This window comes from Pleurodeles waltl, chromosome 9, assembly GCF_031143425.1.
Source record: "Pleurodeles waltl isolate 20211129_DDA chromosome 9, aPleWal1.hap1.20221129, whole genome shotgun sequence".
NCBI classification, from domain to species: domain Eukaryota; kingdom Metazoa; phylum Chordata; class Amphibia; order Caudata; family Salamandridae; genus Pleurodeles; species Pleurodeles waltl.
Genome location: NC_090448.1, coordinates 253,299,372 through 253,326,370, shown reverse-complemented (window position 1 = coordinate 253,326,370; position 26,999 = coordinate 253,299,372).

The following is a 26,999-nucleotide window of genomic DNA, read 5'->3' as shown; positions in this document are numbered from 1 at the left end:
TCTGATGCTAGCACCGTAACTACTGCCATGTTCCACTGTATTTTAAATATGGCACACACATGGTGGTGTTAGGAGGACGCTAAGGGGCATGAAAAAAGTATCGCAGCACATAAATCTTCCCCTAAGAGTCCTTCCCTGCTGTAATGCTGGTGGTCTTAAAATGCACTCCTATAATTGTTTGAGCATCAAAGGAAACTTTGGAAACATTAAAAAAAAAAAGTTTTTCTCTAGAGCTCTAGAGACACAGGAGTACCCAACGGAAAAAGCATCCGACCGGCTGAGCCTCAACTTAGGACTACATTTCGGCTTCATGCTGGCTACCTCCCTGTCGGCCCCATTAAGACTTTCTTGCTGGGCTGACTCTGCCAGTCAGCTCAGTGGGAAAGTGGCAGCAGCATTGTCATCGGCTTCTAATCAAGCGAACGGCAATTCTGCCACCCAGAAGGGGCACCATGACCCTCGTAATGCGCACTGTCTGCACAGCAGACAGTGCGCATTACGAGGGTGCTGGACAGGGGAACCCTGAACCCCCCATAGGCATGGGCAGTGCTGGGGCCCCCCTGTGGCCCCCTGCACCTGTTTCCCGCCAGCCGTTTTTTGACTGTGAAACCAGGTGGTGACCAGTAGGGCACCACTAACCAGTGCTGCCCTGGCTGACATCAACTTGCACCACTGTCAGCCTGTGAGGATCTCCAATCCTGGTGGAGATGGTGGTAGGTTGGGGCGGGCTTCCCGCCAACCTTGTAGTGTGGCAGTCCAACAGCCACAGCGAGTGTGACAGTCCGCCGACCACCACACTCGCAATTTGGCCCCTGGTCCCTTTCTACGTTGGGGCTTTGAAAATATTCAGTAAGAAATCTCCAAAGCTCAATTGTGACAACCTGTGTCAGGCATCTGGACTTGTGTTCCGCTGTGGCACTACAGTTTCAGTGGAGATCTGTTCAGGATGGATTTTTCTCACTGTATGGTGACATATTCCCTTTCTGCATTGGGACATAGAAACTATTTTGACATTTTGACTTACAGAGCTTCACCTGGATCAATCCACTTGGTGTATCCAACCTCGGCTCTACCGCGTCAGTATGAAATTTTACCTTGATCTTGGTTTACCGTTATTATTGACTTACATTGGATGCTTTATTTTTGTCTGCTCTTTTTCAGCTTATATTTTTGAAAATTCACATCTCTTGGTTCTGGAGTATTTTTGTATTTTGTGTGTGTTTTTCTACTGTGTATATACTGCTTAAGTACTTTATGCATTGCCTTTGTTTAAGTCTTACGGTGTTCTGTTACATTATCTATTTAAATTGTACACATTTCCACTTTATTTTAAAATTGGTTCTGGAGTGTTTTTGTGTGTCATTTTTCTACTGTGTATATACTGCTTAAGTACTTTACACATTGCCTTTGATTTAAGCCTTACAGATTTCTGTTAAATTACCAGGGATTGAGCAGAGGTTCAATTTAGTTAATTTTTTATGACAATTTGCAGTTGGTGGTCTTATTAATTGAGGTGGGCACTTGGCCACCCCAAATAATATATGTTGTAAATGGGGTCTTTGGTTGGCAGTCAGGTTACCCCCTGTCCAAGCAAGGACCCTCACTCTACTCAGGGTAAAGGAGAATCACCTTCAGTTAACACCCGCTCACCCCCTTGGTAGCTTGGCATGAGCTGACAGGCTTAACTTCAGAAGCAAGGTGTAAAGTATTTGTACCAACACACACAGTAACTCACTGAAAACACTACAAAATTACGCAACACAAATTTAGAAAAATAGGTAATATTTATCTAAACAAAACAAGAGCAAAACGACAAAAAAATCCAACATACACAAATCAAAATATGAATTTTTTTAAAGAAGAAGGGGGTCATTATGACCCCAGCGGTGAGTGGAAATGTGGCGGTAGTACCACCAACAGGCTGGCGGTACATACCGCCACATTATGAGAATGGAGGGTTAGCTGCAGCCAACCCACCACTTCTCCACTCTTACCGCCACAGTGGTATCATCTGCCAGGCTGGAGATGTCAATCTCCAGTCCGGCGGCCAGCATAGTACCACCAGCAGCATTATGAGCCTGCCTACCAACATGGCTTTCTTGGCATTAGCAACACCACAAAAACCACGGTGGTAGGCCCTACTGGTGACAAGGAATTCCTTCCCTTTCACTGGTAGGCGGCTCCCCCACCCCCAACACAGACTTGACATCCCCCACCACCCACTCTATCCAAACTCCCCCTCCGATTCTCACCCCCCACGCTCTCCAATCCTCACACTCACCCCTCCACCCCCAAACATGCACACACGTGCAGACACGCACCACGCATACACCCAATCACTCACACTGGCATACACGCATACTTCCAGACATGCTTGCACACATTCTTACACAAAGTCCCATTGACATGCAGACACGCAATAACTTCACCATTCTTACACCCATTCACTCACACGCATACAACCACGCAAACAACACAACACACACAGACACATTCACACACTCACACATTCATACACACACTCAGACACACACAACAACATCCCCCTTGCCCTGTTGGAAGCCTGACTTACCATTGTCGAGGAGGTCTTCCGGCAGGGAATGGGAAGGGTGCTGCTACCGGCAGCAGCGCCCCGCCAGCAGAACACTGCCAGGCCGTATCACAGGCCATGATACGGCTGGTGGCGTTCAACTAGCTGCTGGTAGCAGCGCCAGCTTGCAAGCGTCCGCCAGCATGATCACTGCTGGATTTCTGCCCTTATTGTGGTGATAATCTGACAGTGATCATAATATAGAGGACAGATGGTAGCCGCGGTGACGGTATGTTGGCGGCCGTCACCGCAGTCGGTTTTTACTGCCATTGTTATTTCATCATCACACAAGCTTTATTCAGTCATATTTAACCATCAAAGCAAGTAACATCACAGCAGCTAAAATTACAATAAATACATAATAGATACAAGAATAAAAAGAGATCAAATTAAAAAAAAACATGTTTGCATAAAATCCTTAATATACTTCCCCTGGATCCACCCCAGGCTATCTAGCCACTAATAATATGAGAGAGAATCATCTCTCTTTGTCTTCCTGATTTACAGCTGGCAGAGGGTCACAGTAATCATAAAACTATTGTGTAAGATCAAAAATAAATAAAACCGGAGAACAAATCATTTTGACTTTTTAAGAGACGTGTGCGTATATGTCATGCGGCCGCAAGGAACTTGCCGACAGCACAGATTAAAAGGGTAGAGGTGTCTCTCATCATCAACCTTAAAGCCTCTTTACAGTGTCTCATACCCATATTCCTACAAGCTGAAAGAAGCCACTTCCGCCGGGCAGTCCCATAAGCAGGACAAATAAGCATAAAGTGTACTATAGTTTCCGTAGTACCATTACAACTTGGACATAAGTCTGTTGACAGAGCGGGACGCCAGGTGCTAATAAGGGACTTCAAAAGTAAGCATCCGTACTTGAACTGGACATACAAGCTTTTGCTTAGTTGGTCAGGAATTAAATCAAGAAAGAGTTCAAAGTGGGGGTACCACTTGAAGTCAAGAAATTGGGAAGTCAGTCTACAGAGTGATGTACATGACAGACAGTTGTTCCTGACGTGGGACCAATAGACTGTTTTCAGATGTTGCTTCTGGATCCTCCTTAAGTTATACGGTTGGCTCCAGAAGTCACTGAGTCCCAAAATATGGAACCATCTCGAAATATGCTTGAGCCAGGGAATAGAGAGTGCATTGGGTCTATCTAGGATGTCTTGTAAAGACTCCTTATATGCAACTAGTTCAGGGGTAGTCCAAATACGTGCCCAAAAGATTAGGGTCTTAATGCTATGATGTCAGAAATGCGGGAGAACCAAAGATCTAGGAACACTGGAATCAATGGTGTATTACGAGGGCATGCCAGAAGAGATCTTACAAAGATATTTTCCCCCACAGATAGTTTACTAGTATTTGAAAAAACCCAAACCTCTGCACCATAGACCGCGGCACCCTGGGCCTTCGCAAAAATGTTTTTTATAGCTGGAGAGACAGCTTTCACAGTAGTGGATTTATAAAAATGCAAAATGGCCCCTGTTCTATGTAATAGGAGAGCTGTGCTTTTATCAACCTGGGCCTCCCATTGCATATTGTTGCTAATTCTTACCCCTAGGTAGTCAATGGAGCTTACCTTGCTTAGAGGGGTCCCATTTAATAAGATGGTACATCTTTTAATGGGACCCCAGCCAAAGGTCATTAATTTGATCTTACTAGAATTAAGCTCCAATACATAATCTGCACAAAACACACTAAGCCTATCCACTAAAACCTGAAGGCCCATTGGTGTTTTGGAAATCAAAAGAAAGTCATCAGCAAATAGTAGAATCAGAATTGTTTGATTGTTCAAGGAAGGAGCATCATTTATGCAATCAGATACAACTTGCACCACCTTGTTAATAAACAAGGAAAAAAGAGCAGGGGCAAGGACACAGCCCTGGTGCACCCCCCGTCTGATGTCTGTTCGGTCAGTGAGTTCCCCCAGGTTGCCCCATCTCACTTGTGCATAGGTATTTTCATGCAGCCTTTTAATCAAATGCACTAAATTACCTGGAACACCAATTTTGTTCAAAACTTCCCATAGCTCATCTCTAGGGACAAGGTCAAAGGCAGATCTTAGATCCACAAAAGCAACATACAATTTTTGTTTGGCTAGAGTAACATATTTCCAGAATAACAAAGAGAGCCTAAAGACCTGGTCCATGGTGCTAGTTTTTGATCGAAAACTGGCCTGGAGAGGGGATAGTATCTGATTGTCTTGGACCCATTCCATGAGCCTGTCTAAAACTTGCTTGGCAAAGATCTTTTGCAAGTTGTCGATGAGACTGATTGGTCTATAATTAATGGGCAAGCCCACATCACCTTTTTTATATATAGGGATTATTTCTGCCCGAGCCACGAGTCCGGGATGGGGCCACCTGCTGCTATGGTATGCAACAGTGTGTTTATGTACCACACCCAAATGACGGGTTCAGATTTAAACAGATCCCCCGGTATCTTGTCAGGAGCAGGTGCCTTGGCTGGCCTCAAGGAATTGATGGCTGCAGTAGTTTCAGCTATTGTAAAAACGATGTCCTCCGCAGAGCCCTCAGGGTGAAATCTGCAATTGTCGCCCCGTTAGCCCACAGGATCTTGTTGTGCAGGTGAAGTGTAAATCTCAGAAAAGTGGGCCACCCATCTTTCGGGTTGTATATGCATGCTGATGGTGTCATTACCCCCTCTATGTCTACTGGCTATCAACCTCCAGAAGGAGCCATCGTCTCGATTCTTGACTGCCTCCAGCATCCTCTGCCAGATCTCATATTCCCAACTTTTTTTCGCTAGTTCCAAAGCCTTGGTATACCTGAGTCTAGCATTTCTGATCTCCCCCTTAAGTGCTTTTTGAGGACCAATTTTAAATTGGACCTCGCGTGGACACAATCCTTGTTATACCATTCCCTAGATTGAATAGTGTCAGTGGGCTGCCTGGAATTAATTTCCTTATAAAAAATCCATTGTAAAATACTAGCCATTTCTGCATGGATTGTCAGGATTGGGATAATATCAACCTCTTGCTCATCAAAGCTAGAAAAAAGTTTTAGAAACGATGAGTAGATTTCCCTAATCAAGTATGGGTTTGATATTACTTTAGGCCAACTAACACAGGTTTGTCTATGGTTCAGGCAAGGAGTCGGGACATCAGTAATCTCTAAATGCTGGACTCTTCCAAATGCGTGACTAGTTAGGGTGAGACACAGAGGTTTATGGTCGCTGTCATAGCGAAGTTCTACCTTCATATCTAGAGCCTGATATCCACCAGGAGATAGTCAATGGTGCTAGAAGAAGGCCCTCACTTAAAGGTGGGAGCACGATTTAGATCGGATCTGGTGCGACCATTACATTCTCTTAATCCAAATCTTAGGCAGTGGGAAGCCATCTGCACGGCGACACAAGAGCCAATGCAGGGGACATCCTCCTTCGATAGGGGGATACCTCAAAGGTCATCTTACTCTGTTGTCAAACTGCTAACAAGGTTCTTAGGTACAAAGCAACAGTTCATATCACCCGTAACCACCAGATGGTCGGATGGATGCAGGAGCTCCATATGTTCGGCTAACTGGGCAAGTACCCTAGGCTCTATGCCTTGTGAGACGGACCTTGCATACACATTAACCATAATCATTGTAAGACCAGGTTGAAACGTTAGTTGAACACCCAGTAAATCATATGAGTTAAAGCGTAATACTGAGTGCTCACATTTCAGTCTTTGTTCAGCAAGATCATGAGCCCACCTATCGGTCTACCAAAACCCCCAGAGGCAGGTTGAGCCGCGGAGAAATAAGTTATGAACTCGTCTACATGGATCACCTCTTCAGCCCAAGTTTCCTGAAATACGCATATATCTTGCTTATTAATGAAACTGGTCCACTCAGGATCTCCCGGCTTATTCTCTATTCCTGCAGCATTCCAAGACATGATGGTAAGTTTGGGTGGCATGGATGTTTTAGTCCTAGTTCTCAAATATAGGACAGGTCGTTCTTCTCTACTAGCCTTGATAGCTACATTGGGATTGATACTGCCATTGTTATAACGAGGGCTTAAGAGTATTAATACTTAGAAAACAGTGAGAATGCTGGTATTTAACAAAAGTACCTGGGTAGCATCAAAGTAAAGCTGCTCTGGTGAGTGTGCATCAAAAAAGGCCACCAATGCATCGATTGCTCACTCGGAAGGGAGAACGTGCGTTGTTCCTCCTTTGGTCGGGTCAGAGTGCGAAGTTTATTTTCTCCCGCAATAGAACAATGAATTGATCTGGACAGGCATCTCGGGTCTGGGCAGGTTTGGCGTTCATTTTCCGTGGCCCAGCGATGTTGCATCAAAATCCAGTCTTACGGTGTCAAGAAACTGTGCGGCGTGGGGGCTTGTGTTGTTAACGGCAGCCGCTGCGAGTGTTGCATGTCATTTCTCCAGCCGCGTTGCATTAACCTTCCAGCCGTGATGCATGGGGAGCATCGATGTTAGCTGCGAGGCCAGGGGCGCATCATTTTTCAGCCGCAAAGCGGGTGGCACCTCGAATATTTCGCCCCACGGCAGTGTTTGAGTGGATTTCTGTCCTCATCCACCAGCTTCGCCCTTCAAGGGCCCAGAGACTGGTTAGGGCACCGCTTGGCAGGCAGAACTCTCAGCAGAAAGCCCAAGTGCTGGAAGAAAGAAGTCTTTGTTGTCCCTGAGATTTCAACAACAGGAGGCAAGCTCAGTTTCCAGCCCTTGGAGATTCTTCACCAGTGGGAAGTCACACAAAAGTCAGTCTTTGTCCTCTCTCAGCTAGAAGCAGCTACTGCAGGCCAACCCAGCAAAGCACAGTCACAGGCAAAGGGGCAGAACTCCTCCTCCAGCTTCTCCAGCTCTACTCCTTGGCAGAGGTTCCCTTTGGTTCCAGAGGTAATCTGATTTTCAGGGGTTTTGGGTGCTCTTCTTATACCCCTTTCTGCCTTTGAAGTAGGCCTACTTCAAAGAGAAGTCTCTGTTGTTTTCAAAATCCTGCCTTGCCCAGGCCAGGTCCCAGACACACACCAGGGGGTTAGAGACTTCATTGTGTGAGGGCAGGCACAGCCCTTTCAGGTGTAAATGACCACTCCTCCCCTCCCCTCAGCCCGGATGGCCCATCAGGATATGCAGGCTACGCCCCAGCTCCATTTGTGTCACTGTCTAGAGGAGAGCTGCAAACAGCCCAACTGTCAAACTGACCCAGACAGGTAATCCACAAACAGGCACAGTCACAGAATGGTTTAAGCAATAAAGGGCCAGATGTATCAAGGATTTTTGCGATCACAAAAATGCATTTTGGTATGTAACAAGTTCAATTTGTGATTCAGTAACTTGTTACCGAATCGCAAATTGGATTTGCGACTACATACCGATTCGGTATTAGGAAGGGGCGTGTCAAGGGCGTCCCTTCCTAATATTGGATCGCAGAGGTATGTATGATTGTTCTGTGACCGTGAATGCGGTCGCAAAACAATCGCAGTTATCACCAATTTCAAATTGGTGGTAACCCATTTGCAAATTTGTGAATGTATGGGAAAAAAAAAAATTTAAGAGCAGGCAGTGGTCCCACATACCACTGCCTACTCTTAAAAAATGAAAAGAAAACTTTTCATTTTTTATTTTTAAACACATCCCGTTTTCCTTTAAGGAAAACGTGCTGCATTTAAAAAATAAAAAAGATTCCTTTATTGAAAAGCCATCGCAGGCATGGTGGTCTGCTGAGCCCAGCAGGCCACCATCTCTGTGATTGTAGCCATTCACAATGGCTCGCAAATTGCGACCTACCTCATGAATATTAATGAGGTAGTTCCATTTGCCAGCCCTTGCGAATCGCAGTATGAAACTCCTGGAGTTGCATACATTCCAATAGCGATAACTTAATTGTAATTCACTAAAAATCACAATTAGGTAATCGCGATTGTGAAGAATGATACATCTGGCCAAAATGCCTACTTTCTAAAAGTGGCATTTTCAAACAAACAATCTAAAAACTAACTTCACTAAAACATGTATTTTTAAATTGTGAGTTCAGAGACCCCAAACTCCAAATGTCTATCTGCTCCCAAAGGAAAGCTGCACTTTAATCATCTTTAAAGGCAACCCCCATGTTAACCAATGAGAGAGATAGGCCTTGCAACAGTGAAAATCGAATTTGGCAGTATTTCACTGCCAGGAAATATAAAACACATTAGTACATGTCCCACCTTTAACATACACTGCACCATGCCCATGGGGCTACCTAGGGCCTACCTTAGGGGTGCCTTACATGTATAAAAAAGGAAGGTTTATGCTTGGCAAGTGGGTATACTTGTCAAGTCGAATTGGCAGTTTAAAACTACACTCAATGCAGTGGCAGGTCTGAGCCATGTTTACAGGGCTACTAATGTGGGTTGCTCAACCAGTGCTGCAGACCCACTAGCAGCTTTTGAATTACAGGCCATGGGCATTTCTAATGCACTTTACTAGGGACTTACTAGTAAATCAAATATGCCAATCATGGATAAGCCAACGTGCACATATAATTTAGATAGGGAACACTTACACTTTAGCACTGGTCAGCAGTAGTAAAGTGTCCATAGCAAACAAAGCAACAAAAACAGAGTCCAGCACACAGATACAATCTGGGAAGGAGAGGCAAAACGTTAGGGAAGACCATGCCAATGATGCCAAGTCTAACAATAATACACTTTCATACAGTTTCAGACTCACTGTCCTCACAACCTAGACCGCACTGATGTTTCTGTATCTATGGTCACAGAAGGAGTCATCCACAAGCACCACAGAATGTCTTGCATGACCCCTGGTGGCAGGACTGTGGAGTTCAGGGCAGGGAAGTCAAACTTGAGCTTGCTCTGTGTGTGCCAAATGAATGCCATAAAGGTTCAGAACAGGGTCATGGGCGGGCTTCATAAAATGCCCTTTGCAAGATGGTTTTCTAGCTATCGAATGTTATCCAGGCTTCCCAATCCAAAATCAAGTAGAATAGTTTCCCATTATTTCAGTGCTTGTTTGAAACCTATATAAGGAGGGATTCCTGAGTAAAGGATGCATGGCAATACATTTGTTCCCTTATTTTTTACCCTGTTCTTTGTTCCAATTTTTGTTCCTGATCTTCGCTTCTAGAAGTTGGAATTTTTACTATATTCATCTTTGGACATTTTTGCTTGGATCTTTTCTCTTCACTTGTGTCAGGTACAGTTTAGCACCTTGCTAATACCTTCAGTATTATTCTTCATCTTCAAACACTACAAGAGATTTTCTACACTTTGTGGAATTTTTCTCCTAACTGTGACCCTCTTAAGGATGCATTGACACCTTTTTATGTGTACTATTGTGTGCAAGGATGGCACAGCGGCCACTGGGAGGAGTCACCTTTTCCTCCAGTAATCAAGAAGTGCACATAACCAAATTTTATTACATCTAGCCCTTGACAGATTGGGACACCTAATGATTCTTTAGGTCTAGTTATTGTATTGATTCTTCTCACGATCTACAACAAGAGTTACAAAAGAGCCTTAAGAGTTTCACCTTCAAGCAGAACTTGGTGTTACACTTCACAGATATACCAGGGTCCACAGATGTACCAAGATTATCATGTTTTTCTGATGATTCATTGAAGTTAAGACAATCTGTTGGTTCTGTTGTAGTCTATTTTGCCTATTGCCTTGTACTATTTAGTCACAATCAAATAAAATAGGTTACCTAATTAGATTCCTTACTGGTTTTGCAGTGGCCAAGCATTCCTTTAATAACAAGTTCAGATGTTTGTTTGGATAAATACGATCCTTTTTCACATGCACTAAAAAGGATTTGAATGTGCTGGCTTGGAGTATTCTCTAGAAGAAGTATTGTGCTTTATTCAGCAAGGTTGGATATCTCTATTGGCATATGCAGCTTATTTTCATCTATTAGCAGCTGAAACTACCTAGTTTGACAGGAATCAGATGACTCTTTTTCAACGTAGTTTGAAGGAAAAAATTAAAGATGAGCTGATTTGTTCACACCATATAACTTCACTTGTTGAATTTTTGATCTTATTTTGGTGATTGAACACTGACAACAAAAGAGACTAAAGGAAAGAAGGATGTTTCAAGAATGTTTATAGGAAATTGTCTCTTTTTGTACAGACACCTTCATTTTTATGGACCAATCTGCTGTTTTTTTTTTTTTTACTCTGCGCACTGGAACACTACTAACTATGGCCAAGTGCATATGCTCTGACCCCTCAAACATGTTAAAATTGGCTACATTCCTGATTGGCCTTGAGGATGCTTTTTTCAGCTACAGCTTGAAGCCTTGCTGAGCTGGGGAATCTGAACTCTGAAAAAGTAAATAAATACAAAGATAGAAATGTTCACTGGGAAAATGTGCCAAAAGTATCTGGCAGGTGTGGGACATTCCTTGTTTGCAAATTTTGGATTTCTCCCAAAGCTTTGCCACCAAAAAGTCAATGGTGTTATATGGACTTCGTCCAATGGCTATCCAGTCTCCTGTAACCCATCTCAACCCCAACCTGCTGCCTTGTCCCATTGAGGTCTTTTGACTCCATGTCAGAACTCAGAAGGTAAAATTTTGGACGGGAGAAGCCTGGTTTCTGTATTCAAACCATGCTCCATCACAGTCAGCTTTAAACCATACCAATGTCCCAATGTAGTATGGCGAGTTGCCTATGGTTGGTGTTTTGCACTTTTCTGTGGTATATTTATCAAAAAAGTAAATATTAATCTCCCTGTTAACCTTATTAGATTATTGTCACTTCGGTCTACTTTACTTCATTAAAATGTTCTCCATTTTTAGAAACTGGAACATGATTTTTATTGTGTTGTGTCCTTGACTTTTCAACAGTTTTAGTACTTCTAAAAGCTTTACACATTTTCTTAAGCTAAGCCTGTCTGCTCTGTGCCATGGCTACTAGGGTTTGTGCTCAGGTTAAATTTACTGGAACCTTTACTAGACCTAACAAAGTTATTCCCATTATTATTTGTGGTGGATTTCGACCCACCGCAAAAAAAAAACCACTTATGTTATTTTAATTTTTCTACAGTTTCTCTGTCTACATGGTTACAGTTTGTATTTTCTGTTAAATAAAACATGTGTTGTTTTTTTGTTTTTAGAAATGGCCCATTATTGTACATATATGTGTGATTTTTCAGAAACATCTTGAGCAAGCAAAGGAGATGGTGAACATGCATCTGGGCGAGAACAGGAGATTGACTGGGATTTTGATGGAGCTGGCACCAGACAGTTAAGGTCCCAGCAGCACTGAGGGTGAAGAGGCTGGCAAAGACGCACCCAAAACAAATGATTCACAGGTCTTCAACACAAAGGAGCTCTTTTTAGTGGCAGACCATCTCGCTCAGCATGTACTGGATGTACTAATGGATCCAGTTTCTGCAACCTCCAGTGTTTACACCTCATCCTCAGTCCTGTCTCCCTAGTAATAAGGTGACATCCAGTCCATACCTGGACTTGGGTCTCCTTTCTTTGCCTTTGGCATGTCCCACCCTGTTTATTGACACCGGCACTGGTGTCAGAAGAGGAACTTGAGGCTTTAAAAAGCCTCTGTGTAGAACAGACCACATGGCTGAATGCCATCCAGGGTGTTGGACAACAACTTACCCAACTTATCACTCACCTGAATGGCATTCACTCTGCAATGTCTGCCTTACAGGGAGGTTTGCGCTGCCGAAGAATCTCTTCTGACAACTATGCTTCCCTCATACCTCCATCTATTGCTCCTTCTACCTTTCTTTCCTCTCCTGCCCCATTCCAACACCATCCCCTTTCCAAACACCCAACCCCATTCAAACTTGCACCCCATTCTCACCCTCGCAAGACAAAACTAACAATACACACACCACAACCATCAATTATTCAACCAAACCAAACACTTCCATGCACACAAACACACACCTTTACCAAGCAACACCAGAAAACATAACTCACATTATCACTACCAGCAAGTTGGACCACAGGAACACCCTCTGCACCAGTATAACCAAGAAACTCCCCAGAAAACTACATACCATTCAGAACTCAAAGCATAAAGCGCCAACCATGGATATATGGTCAACCCGCAGCTGGACAAAGTCACAAGTTCAGACGAACCACAATGGAGCACGGACTGGCTATAAGGACCCAGTTAGGCCTGTGAAACAAGGTACATTCAATCCTGGTAGTCGAAGATGTGCTGCACAACCGAAGCGAAGCATTGGTTCCGACATGCGGTGATACTGCAGTGCGAAGTCCTGTTGCATTTGGTTCTGAGAGAGAATAACTTGGCTGTGCCATTATGCACCATAAATGTGACATTGAAATTAAATCAATGACATGGTTAACTTGTGCTTTTATGTGTTCGTGTTAAAGCGGGGCATAGAAAATTATATTAATCAGGGTGCACTCACAAGTAGAAATGTAGAAAAGATATATGCATGTTTCTGTAATTACATTTATTGACTGAAAACTAATACATGTACACATTTCTGTTCAATGTATTGGGATTACGACATTACTGTTAAACAATATATCATTCTAGTTATTCATCATTTATGGTACTTGTGACGAGAAATGCACGTATAGGCATGTATTTGAATGCGCATTGAATTCTGTGTTAAATTGACTTAAGCTAAGGCCTGTTATGTATTTCTATGCTTAACCTTCAACGTGGAGTTTTGCTCATGTTGCACTCTCTTTCTTTGCAGGTGCATCTGCATAAGTCTATAGTTAATGAAAGGCCTGTTGTGAGTTTGAGATAAAGGGGTATGGGAGGGTGTGTTGGCAAGGATGAGGAGCTATTACTAAAGAATAAGAGAAAACTCCTCTCTGAGCTCCTGGAGGTTGTCCTGATGTTTGGTTTGGGGATGAATGTCCGATGGGAGTTACATATTCCAAACTATGCACGTAGGATGGAAAACTACTGGTGATGATGATGCGGATTCTCGAAAGTCCTGCAAGGTCTAAAGTGGTGTTTCATTAGTTAGGTGAGGCAGACCCTTTCTACCCTTTGATTAGAGAAGATTTCCTAGAGACTTAGAGGGGTATAGATCGTTCTACTTTACTTTGGCTGCCGTGGCTTCATGCTCCGTGCATCTATGCTGAGGTTTCTGTTATACTGACACTTGACTATTTACCTATTTCCTATATTTCCATCTAACTCTTTAGGTTTCCATTAGCTTAATTAGAATAATTTGATTTATTTAGTTTTCAAATGTTTAGACAAGAAGATTGCAATTTGATTTCTGAACATCAAGTGTTATTTCTCATATTTTGTTTTGCTGTGACTGAAACATTGATATGTTTTAAGCTTGTACAATTTAATCTGATTAGATGCTTAAATTCGCATTTGGTGATCCTGTATTTATATACCATGTTTCTGAGACTCATTTACATAATTCTGACCTTAAATTTGCAATCAAACGTTTGAACTTGAACTTCTGCCTCTGTTTCTCCTTATCTCTCAAAACTCCTAAAAAGATTGATCTGACCCAGAGAAACTAGAAAATGGGCCAGATGCGTTCTCAGTTCCAAGGAGCTGTGAGGCTGCGATGTGGAGTCTGGCATAAATATGGCATAACAATGTTGTCATTAGGTGGGGCAGGGATGACGCAAGAAAAGTGGCACATCGGGTCCGCTGCTCAATTTTCTTATAAATATCCCCCTTAGGATGAAAGAACATCAGGTGTTCCTCAGTTTCCTCAAAGTAGGCACAAAAACTACAATTTGTCAGCTCCAAATTAGACAAATCCCATAGTGCAGTGTAAACAGCAATTGGAAAAGTCCCAGGTTTTAACTGCAAAAACAGTGTACCAGCTTGCACTGGGCCAATGTTATCACGGAATTCCTCTGCTATGGGCATAGATTTGTGCATTAGAAAACACCTGGTAAGTCTACCCATATAGCTAAACTGTTCATTTTTGTTGCAGCTCTCCTCTCCCAATATCTGGATTTAACTATCTGGGCCGGGTTAACTGGGATGGACGATCCAACTCCATCCAAGCTCTTTTTACATAGCTCGCACACAAGATCTTATTGGAAGATTGGAGTATCATAATGTAAGTAAGACCCACTCCATAGCTTTGTAAATCTCTGGTGGCCCAAATACTCACCAATATGATTTGGTCTCATTGCTTCCAAATCAGTAACAGAATCAATGCCAAGATCATGCCACCAATGCGGTCCTTTTTCTTAGCCTCGTAAGGGCTCTAATGAAATTATTCTTTTTAGTGTCCAAAGTGCTCAGACTGCTGTAACCCCAAAGTTCAGCCCGTATAGTGCCACTCCTCGCGCCTGCATCTTATAAATATCTGTTGCGTTGAAAGATAAATAATATATCTCGTATCTTCGATTGTCTGGTGGAGTGGCTTGTTTCTTCTCAAGCGTTGCCAGTGACAGTCCAACACCTTGCAGCAACAGCGCTATGTGTGTAGAGTCAAGGGGGATTACTTGTGCCGCGTTTGAGGCTGATTAAACACCTGTCTGACAGATTACTCAGTCGACGGAGGTCTGACGAACTTTCGTCCTTCACCCACCAAAGAAAGAGACAGTGACAGAGAGAAGGAGTTGGAGAGAGAGAGAGAGAGATTCTTGAAGACACGTGTATCAACCCACCTGTGCCTAATGTCGCTAATGTCTGTATCTCGATAAAAAAAACACGCAGCATAATCAAGAGTAGCTAAGTATATAATTAGATCACTCGAATCATCTAAATCTCACGTGAAGAACAGCATCCCATGTGACTGGTGAGGATAGCAGAAATTAGCTCTACTTTAAACATTACCAACTGAACAAAACATTAAAAAAAAGGTTCATAAGACCGTTCTTTAGTGCAAACATATGGGGATTTTTACTATGATGGTGTACAAAATATGATGAACATATGGGGTTGCTAATAATTCTTTCTAGCGTTCTGCCATATTTGGATGTTGGTTTGCCTCGTGGTGCAACCAGTGGCAATACATGCAGCAAGGTGTTAATTATTTTAATCCATGCGCTGGTCGTTTGGAGAATATATGCACGAAAATATGTAGCCATTAAAGAAAGACAATTATAGAGTACCGCGCCGGATTGCATACGATTTCTGAAAATACAGGCTTGCAGCTAAAATATAAAATGGCTCTGTCTTCTCCTAAGATAAGCAAGGTGAGAATAATACGAATTAATAATAGTGCTTGCCATGGCGCACTTTGTCTTTTCAAACGCCACAAATTAAAAGGCTTTAGTACAAAGATATGCAAAAGAAAATTGCAATGTAAAGTTGTTCCCATTAAAGAAAGATGGATTGCTTTGCCTATAATTGAACAATTTGCATTTCAGCTGCTGACAGGTCTCACACGTTCCTCAGAAAGCAAAAGGGAAACGAGTTATGGCTGAAGAAGTGACCGTAATAATATTTGTAAAATTCCAATCTAATAATAAATGGATTTGAACTAAATTTATTTCTTTGGTGTGCAGACTGAAAAAATTGTATCATGTTTTGATAATTGGTGATCTGAAAAATATTGTGAAATGTCTGTAGGATAAAGGGAGATCTCAAAAATATAGTATACTATATTGATTGACGAACTAAAATATTGTGAAATGTCTGTGGGATAAATACCGATTTGAAAAATATAGTATCATGTATTGATGATTGATGATCTAACAATATTGTGAAATGTGTTGGGGATGAATATAATTCAGACTGACTAATAGAAAGCACCTTTTCGAATGTCTCTGAGCGGTCTGGGTGACATGAACTGTCCGGGTTGATGCTTTTCTCTTTTGTGTGTGCTAATTTGCATCAAGGTGCTATTTCATACCGTATTAAATATTTGCAAGTGGTGTGCTACGTTGTGGGGGTCAATGCTGTTGATGGTCAGCAAAGATCGATGTATTTGTAATAGGTTTTGAAGCCACATTACAATTATACGGTTCTCGGATGCTATCTCACTGTAACAATACATTGTTAAGTGCCATTAGTAGATTTAATATGGGCCAAATTCACATTTACATATTTGCTGTATAATAAGTTCGCCTATGGACTTAGCATGTATTAAATGCCAACCCACAAAGCCATTCATTCAGAAATAGATGCACTGTAAAAGCCTATCATGTTCAGAATATTCCTCCAACTCAAAAATATTCACACTAAAAATCTACTACTCAGGTGAAAATGAGGTTGTGGGCCACCCTGGCTCTCCGCTAAAGTCTTCTACAGCCTGCATAATTTAAGGGACGAGGAAAACGATTTATCTCAGCCCAACTGCGGGCCTGAGATAGAGACCACAAGCCTTCCTGTACTGTGGTCTGTACAAGATGTGGACTGCAACCTGAGTCTCAGAGGCTGCTGCGGGTCGAGAAGTTGAGCTTACTGGGCACTGAAAGAGAACTCCCCGGTGTGACTACGCAGGAAGAGTGCAGACACCAGAGTTCTGACCCGCCTGCCTACAGCCCACTCAGGAGGCGACACTCTGTTCACTAGGTGGCAGCCCCGACAGCTTCAGGTCTGGCTTGAAGCAAGCAGGCCTAAAGGCTTCAGTGGAGGAGACTATAGTCAGTGGTACAGTGAGAAATGCTCCACTCCTTCCCCCCACTGCATGCATTGGGCCTTCAGATGGCTCCCTCTAAATGACATGTGGGGACTTGCGGTGGGTTCTTGGAGATAGCCATGGGGAGTCCGGATGCTAACCTTCAACTGGTGACATACTTGGGGATCTCCCATTGCACGCAACTTAGCCTACGGCCTGCCACCTTACCCTATGGAAGGATTTTTCAGGTACTGGATAGATCGTGTACTTCTAGGCGTACTTTTAGCAGTTGTGGAGTCCCACAGGGGTCTGCTCTGAGCCCGCTACTCTTTAATGTTTACGTGCGGCCATTGGCAGAGATCGTTGAGCCATTTGGGCTGAACCTGGTGTCCTATGCAGATGATACTCAACTGATTGTTTCCCTCTCCAATACTCATCCGGATATGGGGACGGCACTGGGTCCTTGTCTGAAGGCAGTTGCTGCCTGGATGTCAGGAAGTAAACTGAAGCTCAATGATGATAAAACTGAGGTCATGTTCTTTGGGCAAAAAAAAACTTCTCTAATCAATCCTAGCTTATCAACAGGAGTGCTCACCCTCCCGCCACTGAAATGTCTTATTAAAAGTCTTGGGGTATGGCTGGACCCCCAACTCTCAATGTCCCAAGACGCCAATAGAATAGCTGGAACTTCCTTTGCTCTGCTTAGGACTCTGAGGAAGGTTTTATTAATACTGCCCTTTCTTGCCAGGAGACTGGTTATTAAGGCACTGATAGGCTCTCGTCTTGATTATGGCAATTCCCTGTTTGTAGGATCACCAAGCTATGTGATACAAAGATTACAGAGGGTACAAAACGCAGCTGCTCGTTTGCTTTTGCATACACCTAAGCAACATACCATACGGGCCGGAATTTCGTCCTTACATTGGCTCCCAGTGGATAAAAGGATTCAGTTCAAGGCTTTATGCCACATTCATAGAGCTATATTCAATCATGGCCCAGAAAGGCTCAAAACTCTAGCATCCGTCTACATCCCAGCCAGACCGCTTAGATCCTCCTCAGCTATGCTGGTCATAGTTCCAACGGTGAAGAAAGCAAGATGGGGAGGAAGGTCATTGTCATATCAAGGTGCTTTACTCTGGAATAACCTTCCTCTTAATATTAGATCAAACTCACAAGAGATTTCTTTCAGGAAGTCCTTGAAAACCTGGTTATTTAAAACCTAATTCTGCAGTATAAGCGCTACGAGGCCCCTGGGCAGTTTAGGCGCTGTATAAGCAATTTTAACACAACATAACATAACATATGTAAAGCGGTGGACGGAACCGGTAGGTGAACTGCTGGTTCCCTAATTGACTTTTGACCGCCAAAGCAGCCTGCATGACTTCGGTGTAGTGGCCTGCCCTTGCTTGCTTCACCCTTCTTCCCTTCGCACTGGGGTACCACGTCTAGAGGCATCCTGACCTGCAGTGAAAGGAAGGAACAGGAGTGTAAGGGATGGCCCTGTCACCCATAGGGTGGGGTAGGGGGCCACCCCATCACACCAGGAGAGTCAACCAGCATCAGCAGACAAAGCTGAGGTTCCGGATAGCCACCGGGGTAAGAGTGGACCAAATAGTCAGCGTAATAAACTGCAGCAGAGAGATTCTGGAAGCCATTATAGACAAACAGGTCAACACCATAAGTTCGACAGCCAGTGGTACAATAGGTTTTCAACATTGCTTGTTGTACTGTTCCTTACCTTACAAAACACTTTCTGAAGAGCAGAGAGAGAATATACAGACAGGAATCAATTTCTTTGCCATGTTTCAGAAAGTGTCATTGGGGAGATACTTCTTACCGTCATATGTGATACAGGATAGGGTTGCCAAAAAGGAGCAGGAGCTAATTTCACGATCAGTCCATTCCTATGCCATTCATGCCCAATCAACTTTAGGGATCATGCAGTAACCTATGACACAGCAAGATTATTCTCACATCCACAGACAAGCCAATCCCAGTGATGGAACAAGGCACTGACATGTACCTCCAGCAAACTTACTCCATACAACAGTCATTGTAGGACAGGCAATTGGTAGCACAGAAATGATTGCCTTTGAAAATTTCCTCTGTGGGCCAGAAGCCACTGATAGCACGCTATTATCGAAATCAACAACTCTGGCATTCTGTTAATGGGCAAGCTCTCTGTGACGCCAAGAGCCATTTCACACTTGTGTACATTGCCTTTCCTGGTGAAAACCATGAGAGCTTCATCTTCTTTCAGTCAGCGATTTCATGTCAGTTGTTTGTACGGGGGAGTATGGAGACATATGGCTGCCGATGAGCATGACAAAAACAAACAGGATGTTAATATTCACTCAAGGCATTACATCTCAGACACTGCATACCCTACTCTACACAACCAATGATGTAAGTTATGAGTGCATGTTTGAATGAAACATGAAGTAATGTGAATTAATAGCAACAGTAATCAGATTATCCACACAGTCTTTGCAGGTGATAATGTGCAGGTGTTCTTGCCTCTACTTCTGAACCTTTCAGACCACCAACTACTGCGCATCAACAAAGAAATAACTAAACACACATACACACCCAAAGCATCATATACCACACATTTGTGGGCATATTTACAAGGAACTGGCGCATCAGCGCCAATGCGTCAGTTTCCTTGCGCTCCCCTGCGCCCTCTTAATGACACCATGGTAGCACTGTATTTACAATACAGCGCACCATGGAACTCGTTAGCACAACTGCACCAACATTTTTGATGTAGTTGTGGTGCTTTAGTGGACTAGCACCAAAAATGTTGGCACTAGTCTAGCAAAGCTCAGTGAGGCCCTTAGGAAATAGCACTAGACTCTGTTTAATGCCTGCCCTAGGCAGGTATTAAAAAATAAAGCTAGACTGGTGCAGTGAAATGTTGTATATTTCACTGTGCCATTTTCTTGGTCCTCCATGGCATCCATTATACTTTGTGCAAGTATAATGTGGTGAAAGAGTTTACAAAGTGATGCAACAGTACCATTGCACACTTTGTAAATACGGCACAGGGTGTGGGCCTGTTTAGCTCCACAGCAGCATTAAAAAAAAAATTACGCCATGGAGGCATTAAGGGGCACAGAGGGCTTGTAAATATGCCTCATGGGATCTTAACTTTGCATTTCATATATCTTGATCTTACAAGGAGGTGCTACCATACTCAATATAAGAAGTATACAAAGTAATTCTTGCCTGTAATGTGTTACAAAATGTCACTGTTCAACTGAGTCTACAAATAGACTAGCATCCAATTTCCCGCCCCCATCCATGTTTCAAAGATGGCTCAGTGTCCAAATGTCAAGGTTTGCATTTACACAACTAATTTCTTCAACCTTCACCTGAGCCACATGTATGGCTGTCGATCACTATGGAAGGACAGTAATGAACCAAAGTATGGGAAACTGGGTTGTTGGTTGACTGCAGTGTTATCCCTTGTCAGGCAATAGCCACAATCCCTGTCAGGGTGAACCACAAAAACTCACTAATTAACCTGTGCTTAACCCTTGGTTGCTTGGTACAAAACACTGCCAGGCTTAACATAGAGCCAATGTTTTGAGTGGACTTTATTCAGCATACAAACAGGAATAAAGTGAAAGTATAACACAGAAAATATCCCACACCAATTTAGAAAAATAGGACAAATTGTAATAAATTATTTGACACCAACATGACAAAAATCCAATCAGTACAACGGGAGTTCTGAATATTTCCATTTTTGAGTGAAAATTAGCACGTAAAAGATCGAAGCATCAACATCTAGTTGTGCAAGACTGGATCAGAGTCTAAAACATATGGCTGATCGTAATAGAGTGCGGGTCGAATACAAGAAGTGGATTAGGTCCAGCTGGCGCTTACCTTTAGACTTTGAATACATTTTGAAGAAAATTTTCTGAGATGGTTAAGTTTAGTGGGACAGGGTTGCAGAACGGGAGTGTCATAGTCAGGGAGCCACCGGATGAAGTTATGGTGAAGATTTCGACTTTATGACTTAGGCCCTCATTACAACATTGGCGGTATGTACCGACTACCACCGCAGCGACGGCCACCAAAAAACTTTCACCGTGGCTACCAGCCGTCAGCCGGATTATGGCCATAGCTGGATTTCTGGAAATCCGGCTGTGGTCATGCTGGCGGATGGCGGTAAGGTGGCGCTGCTGCCAGCAGCAGTGCCACGCCAGTAGACCTCCGCAGACCGTATCATGACCCATGATACGGCCTGGCGGTGTTCTGCTGGCAGACGCTGCTGCTAGCAGCAGCGCCCCATCCCGTCTCCTGCCGGAGGACCCCCTGACATCAGGTAAGTTGGGTGCTCCGACAGGGGAGGAGGGTGTTTTGTGTGTGTGTATGTCGGTGCATGTGTGTATGCAGGTGTGTGATGCTTGTTGTCTCTGTGTGTGTGTATGGATGTGTGAGTGTGTGTATGTTGTGTGCATGCATGTGTGTGTATGTATGTCAGTGTGGGTGGATGTGTGTGTGAATGGATGTATGCATGCGTGGATGAATGTGGGTATGAGTGTGTGTATGCATGTGTACATTGGTGAGTGAAGGTGTGTGTATGTCGTGGGGGGGTCTGGAGATGAAGAGGGGTCGGGGAAACCTGGGGAGTGGGCGGGGAAGACCCCCATCAGTGATAGGGAAGGAATTCCCTGTCACTGATGGTGCCTACTGCCATGGTTTTCGTGGCAGTAAGGTTGCCACAAAAACCATGGCGGTCATTGGGGTCATAATCCCGCGGGCGGGCTAGTGACGGCCGCCTGGCTGGAGACTGAAGTCTCCAGCCTGGCGGTCGTTACCGCTGTGGCGCTGTGGCGGACGGTGTGGTACATTGGCATTTTGGCTTGAACCGCCAATGTCATAATATGGAGAAAAGTACTGCCAACCTGTTGGCAGTCCTTTTCTCCATTTTACCACCGTGCTCCAGAGTCATAATGACCCCCTTAGTCTCTTTTTTGGAAGCTGAAAATATCTTGTGGGACAAGGCAGGAGGCTGTAGCTGATAAGAATGAAAGGAGGCCAGATCCTCCTTTAGCGAAGGGCCTCTGGACAGGATTTTCTGCTGTGGAGGAGAACTTAGTGGAAGCTACAGTGAAGTCAGGCCAATTTGTGATGCACCTTGGAAAGACAGATGAGCAGGTTGGCCCTGGTCTTAGCTCCATTCTCAGAATACTTTGCAGCCCAAAAGAAAATAAGTCCCAGGTTTTGGATTTAGGCTATCTGGGCACCTTTAGTACCACTACCAAGGGTCCAGAGCTCTCATGTGGGTTCAGGATTCATTCAGGCTGGGTCCAGGTGAGGTTTCAGATGGTGCAAGCCTTTTATGCCACTGTATCCCTGACCAGGAGGCCAGCAAACTAGCTCCTGGAGTCACTCTGGTAGTCCTGGGTTCAAGTAATGAAGCAAGGCTCAAGCACAGGGCAAGCCTCTGAGGGTGCAAGCAGGCTCCAGGCAGCAAAGCAGTCCATCCAGGTACAGCACGGCAGTAGTGTGCAAGATATAGCAGGCTACAGCAGAAGCAGTCCTCTGAAAGTCCTTCAGGAGGTCCAGAACGTAAACTGAAGAGTGGGTCTGGGGGTCCTATTTGTATACCTGATGCCTTCTTTTTTGAAGTAGGGGAGGTTTCTGGGGGTTTTTCTTTGAAGTGCTTGAAATTCCTTGACTCCCCTGGCCTGGATCCAAGCTGGCTGCAGGGACAATGCAGTGGTGACAAGTCCTTTGTGTGACAATAGAGCACAGCTCATTCAGTTGCAAGTGAGGCTATGCCCTGCCCCTCCCTCATCCTGCCAGCAGATGGCCCATCCAGGAACATCTAATCCCTCTATTGTGTGACTGTCTGCGGAGGAATTCACAAAGACCACCTACCCACTGCACCCAGTCATGTAACCTAGGACAGGTGCAGCCATCAAATGGAAAAGGGCAGGAAAATGTCAACTTTCTAAATGTGTCATTTTTAAAATTGCAATTTAAAATCTGACTTGACCATTAAAGAGGATTTCAATTACACGTTTATAGGTACCAAACATTAAATGCTCATCTGTCCCCAATCAAATGTTAGCACGTATTAAATGAGCTAGGGGAACTCAAGGTTATCCAATGGGAAAGCTAGCCCTCACAGTGGTGAAAGACAAATTTAGGAGTTTTTCACTACCAGGACATGTAAAACCTAAAAGTACAAGGCCAAACATTTAATTACAATGCACCCTGCCCTATGGGCTACCTAGGGCCTACCTTAGGGAGGAACTATATGCAATGAAAGGGGAGTTTAAGGCTTCGCAAGGGGGTTATATTGCCAAGCCGAATTGGCAGTTTAAAACTGCATTCAGGCTTCCATGTCAGGCCTGGGGCATATAATTTAAAGGGCTACTTAAATGGGTTGCACAATAAGTGCTGCAGGTCCACTAGTAGCATTTAATTTACAAGGCCTGGGTACGTGGTATTGTTCTCATCAAGGGACCTATAACTAAATTAATTATACCAATCAGGTGAAGGCCAAATTTACCATATTTAGGGGAGTGAGTACAAGCACTTTGGCACTGGTTAGCAGTGGTAAAGTGCACAGAGTCCTAAGGCCAACAAAAATGAGCTCAACAAAGATAAGATGGGTGAAGGCAAAGGTTTTGGGGTGACCCCGCAGAGAGGGGCAGGTCCAGCACAATGGCAGAATGATATACCTCCATCCACACCTAAAATCCTGAGACAGGGTTGCCTGCATCAGCATGGCACAGTAGCCATCCAATGCCATCTGAACACCCAGCATGAACAACTTGTATTGCAAAATGAGACACCTGTATGATGAATGTGTGACTTCCTACTTTTCTCATTTGATGTCTGCAATATACACATACCTTGTATGCACATATATGTAGTAGGTGGAACAGTAAGGTTAATCAGTGAATGTGAAGATGTGGGTTGAAAAGTGTGTATGGCTTCACTAACTACTCGTCTATGTATTGTTGTTTGATTTTGCCTTGTTTCAGATTCTACACAGGGCGTGTATACAGTGTTGTGTTTGACCTACAACTGTTATTGTGCAGGCTTTTTTTGTAGAAAGCAAAAAAATCAGCAAACACTGGAAAGTGAATGAATAATGTAAGCTGTCACTCACTAATAACAGTAAGTAGGAAGGTGGGAACTTGCTATGACTACATCAAACTAAAGGCATTAGCCAATGAGATAATGTTTCTCTGGCAGTCAAAGGTACTGTGATACCAGTTTTATGTAGCACAGTACAGAGATTCCTGGAAATATGGAAACTTTACTAAAACTTTCAAAATATCTTTCTTTTTTGGCCTGTAAGGAAAGCTCTAGCTCAAAGTTTAAATAAAAGTACCCTTCATAGTGAACAAAACACTTTGGGGGTCATTACAACCCTGGCGGATTTTGACCGCCAGGGTTGTTTTGGCGGATTTCACCACCAGCAGGCTGGCGGTGAAATCCTTGGTATTACGACTGCGGCGGAAGCGCTGCGGTCGTGCCGCCGGGACCTGCGGTTTCCTGCCACTTTAGTCCCGGCGGTTTCCCGCCACTTTAGTCCCGGTGGGAGTAATCCTCCAGGGCAGCGCTGCTTGCAGCGCTGCCCAGGGGATTACGAGTCCCCCTCCCACCAGCCTTTTCATAGCGGTTTGCACTGCTGTGAAAAGGCTGGTGGAAAGGGGAGTCGCGGGCCCCTGGGGGCCCCTGCACTGCCCATGCCATTGGCATGGGCAGTGCAGGGGCCCCCTGCCACGGCCCCCTGCAGCTTTTCACTGTCTGCTATGCAGACAGTGAAAAGCGCGACGGGTGCAAGTGCACCTGTCGCACGGCTGCAAAACCGCCGGCTCCATTTGAAGCCGGCTCCTGTGTTGCGGCCGAGATCCCCGCTGGGCCGGTGGGCGGAAACCAGGTTTCCGCCCAGCGGGGATCTCATAATGGCCGTGGCGCGAGTGTGGATGCATTGGCAGCCGCCCGGCAGTCAGACCTTAATGACCCCCTTTATTTTTAAGTTCCTGGTTCCTCTGTACTCCTCTGGGACCTGGAAAAGAGGTAAAGGTCCCATGGGATTTGCCCTCAAGGGTTGGCTTCAAGCCTGTTCTCTATGGTCCTTGTGATGCACCTGTATCTCCCATCTGCCCTCTGTAGTCTGTTGTGCTGTCCCTGCCTCTCACGCCCACCCACTGATGTCAACTTACTGCCTTTGCCACTCTGGCCTCCCCTATGAGGTGAGATTGTTTGCTAGCCCCTCCATGGTGCCTGCTCCTTCTGACTAGTGGGGTGAACCTCGACCAACCCCCACTGCAAATGGTAAAAGGCCATGGCAGTAGGGTAAGTTAACTGAATATGATCAAAAAACTCTAGAAATTCACTGAAAGAAACAAAGGTTAAAGTGATGTTATAGTTAGATATGGAAAAATCTCCTTAACTTACATTGGAAAAACTCAGAAAATTCACTGACAAAAACAAAGGTAATTGTGACATTTTAGTTAGGTATGGAAAAAACACGTACCATACAGAAAGAAAAAAATCTCAGAAATGTACTGAAAAAAGCAAAGGTTAAGGTGATGTTAATGTGAAAAATCATACACAATGTAGCGTTTAAAGACAAAAAAACTGAAATTCACCAGCTATGGTTTACTGAGCTAACCACAACTTGACCCCTATGAAGCACTGTTTATGACCTCAAAGCTTACATCACTCAAACATGTTAAGTGACATCATTAATGACATCAGTGAAGAAGTGTCAAATGACATCCCTTGACTTGCCAATCTCCCTCCCTCTCCGTTCCTCACTGTACACGGCGTTCAGGTTTATATTTATGTGTACCCCTATACACATAAACTATGAACTCTTGCACCCAGTCTCACTAAGTCTCAGAGTCTCACAAAGTGGCAGAAGAGATTCTTGAACTGGTGTTATTTTAGAGTTACTAAAACAAACGTAAATGATGGTACAGGGAGGAAGGATAAAATCTAAGACCAGTAAATAGATAGCAATACAACAGTAAGTGTCGCTCTTCTAGAGTGGTGAGCTGGTGCTGCTATTTTCTATGATACTTTAGAACCAATAACCTGGTGAAATGACACGATCTTGCTTCGGTGGGAGGTGCTGGTTGGGTGTTGAGCTAGGCGAAGATTAATTCTTGAAGATCAGTCCTGTGCATTCGCCAATGAACACAGCAGAACTAAACAGGTTATGTTAAAGAAAATGAGGTCCCTGCGCTAATAGCAACATTTGCTGTGTCCTCTACAGGAGTTACCTTAGTATTACAGAAGAGGCAACGAGGCTCCTCTCGAAGCACTAAAGCACTAAATGCATGCCCGCTCTTGAGTTTGGGAGCCATTTTCACATGTGCACCTTTGACAGATTTAGGACACAAGCAAAGGGGTGTACCCAGCGCATCTGTATTTTCTTTTATTGGGTGTGGATACCATTTGTTAGTTTATACTTGTAAGGCTTAAGGACATGGTGGATTTCTTTTACTGACTTTAGTTTGCGCATTGTGAGCATACTGGTCTTTGTTTTTGTGTCTACCCCTGATTTCATTTTCACATATTTATTCGTAATTGTCGCAATTGAAAAGTAAGCTGTCATGGGTTTTAGTAGGTAGAGTTTGCATAACTCAATTTGCTTTTACTAACATGCTGAACATTTTATTTGATAGCGTATCGGGTGCACGTAGGTTAGTTAGAACATATTTTGAGATGAGAGGAAGCATTCTTGTTTAACAGAATGGCCTAGAGGCTTGTGTGTGCGACCCTTTATTGTGTAACTGGCAGAATGTAACCGACTTTACGAGCAACGCCTGCGTTATTTGGGGACAAGCAATTACATGCCATTACACAGGAAAAGGAATCCCTATTTCGCTCAGGATACGTGTTTTGCTGCCTGTACCAGAGTGGGGCAGGATTACATGAAA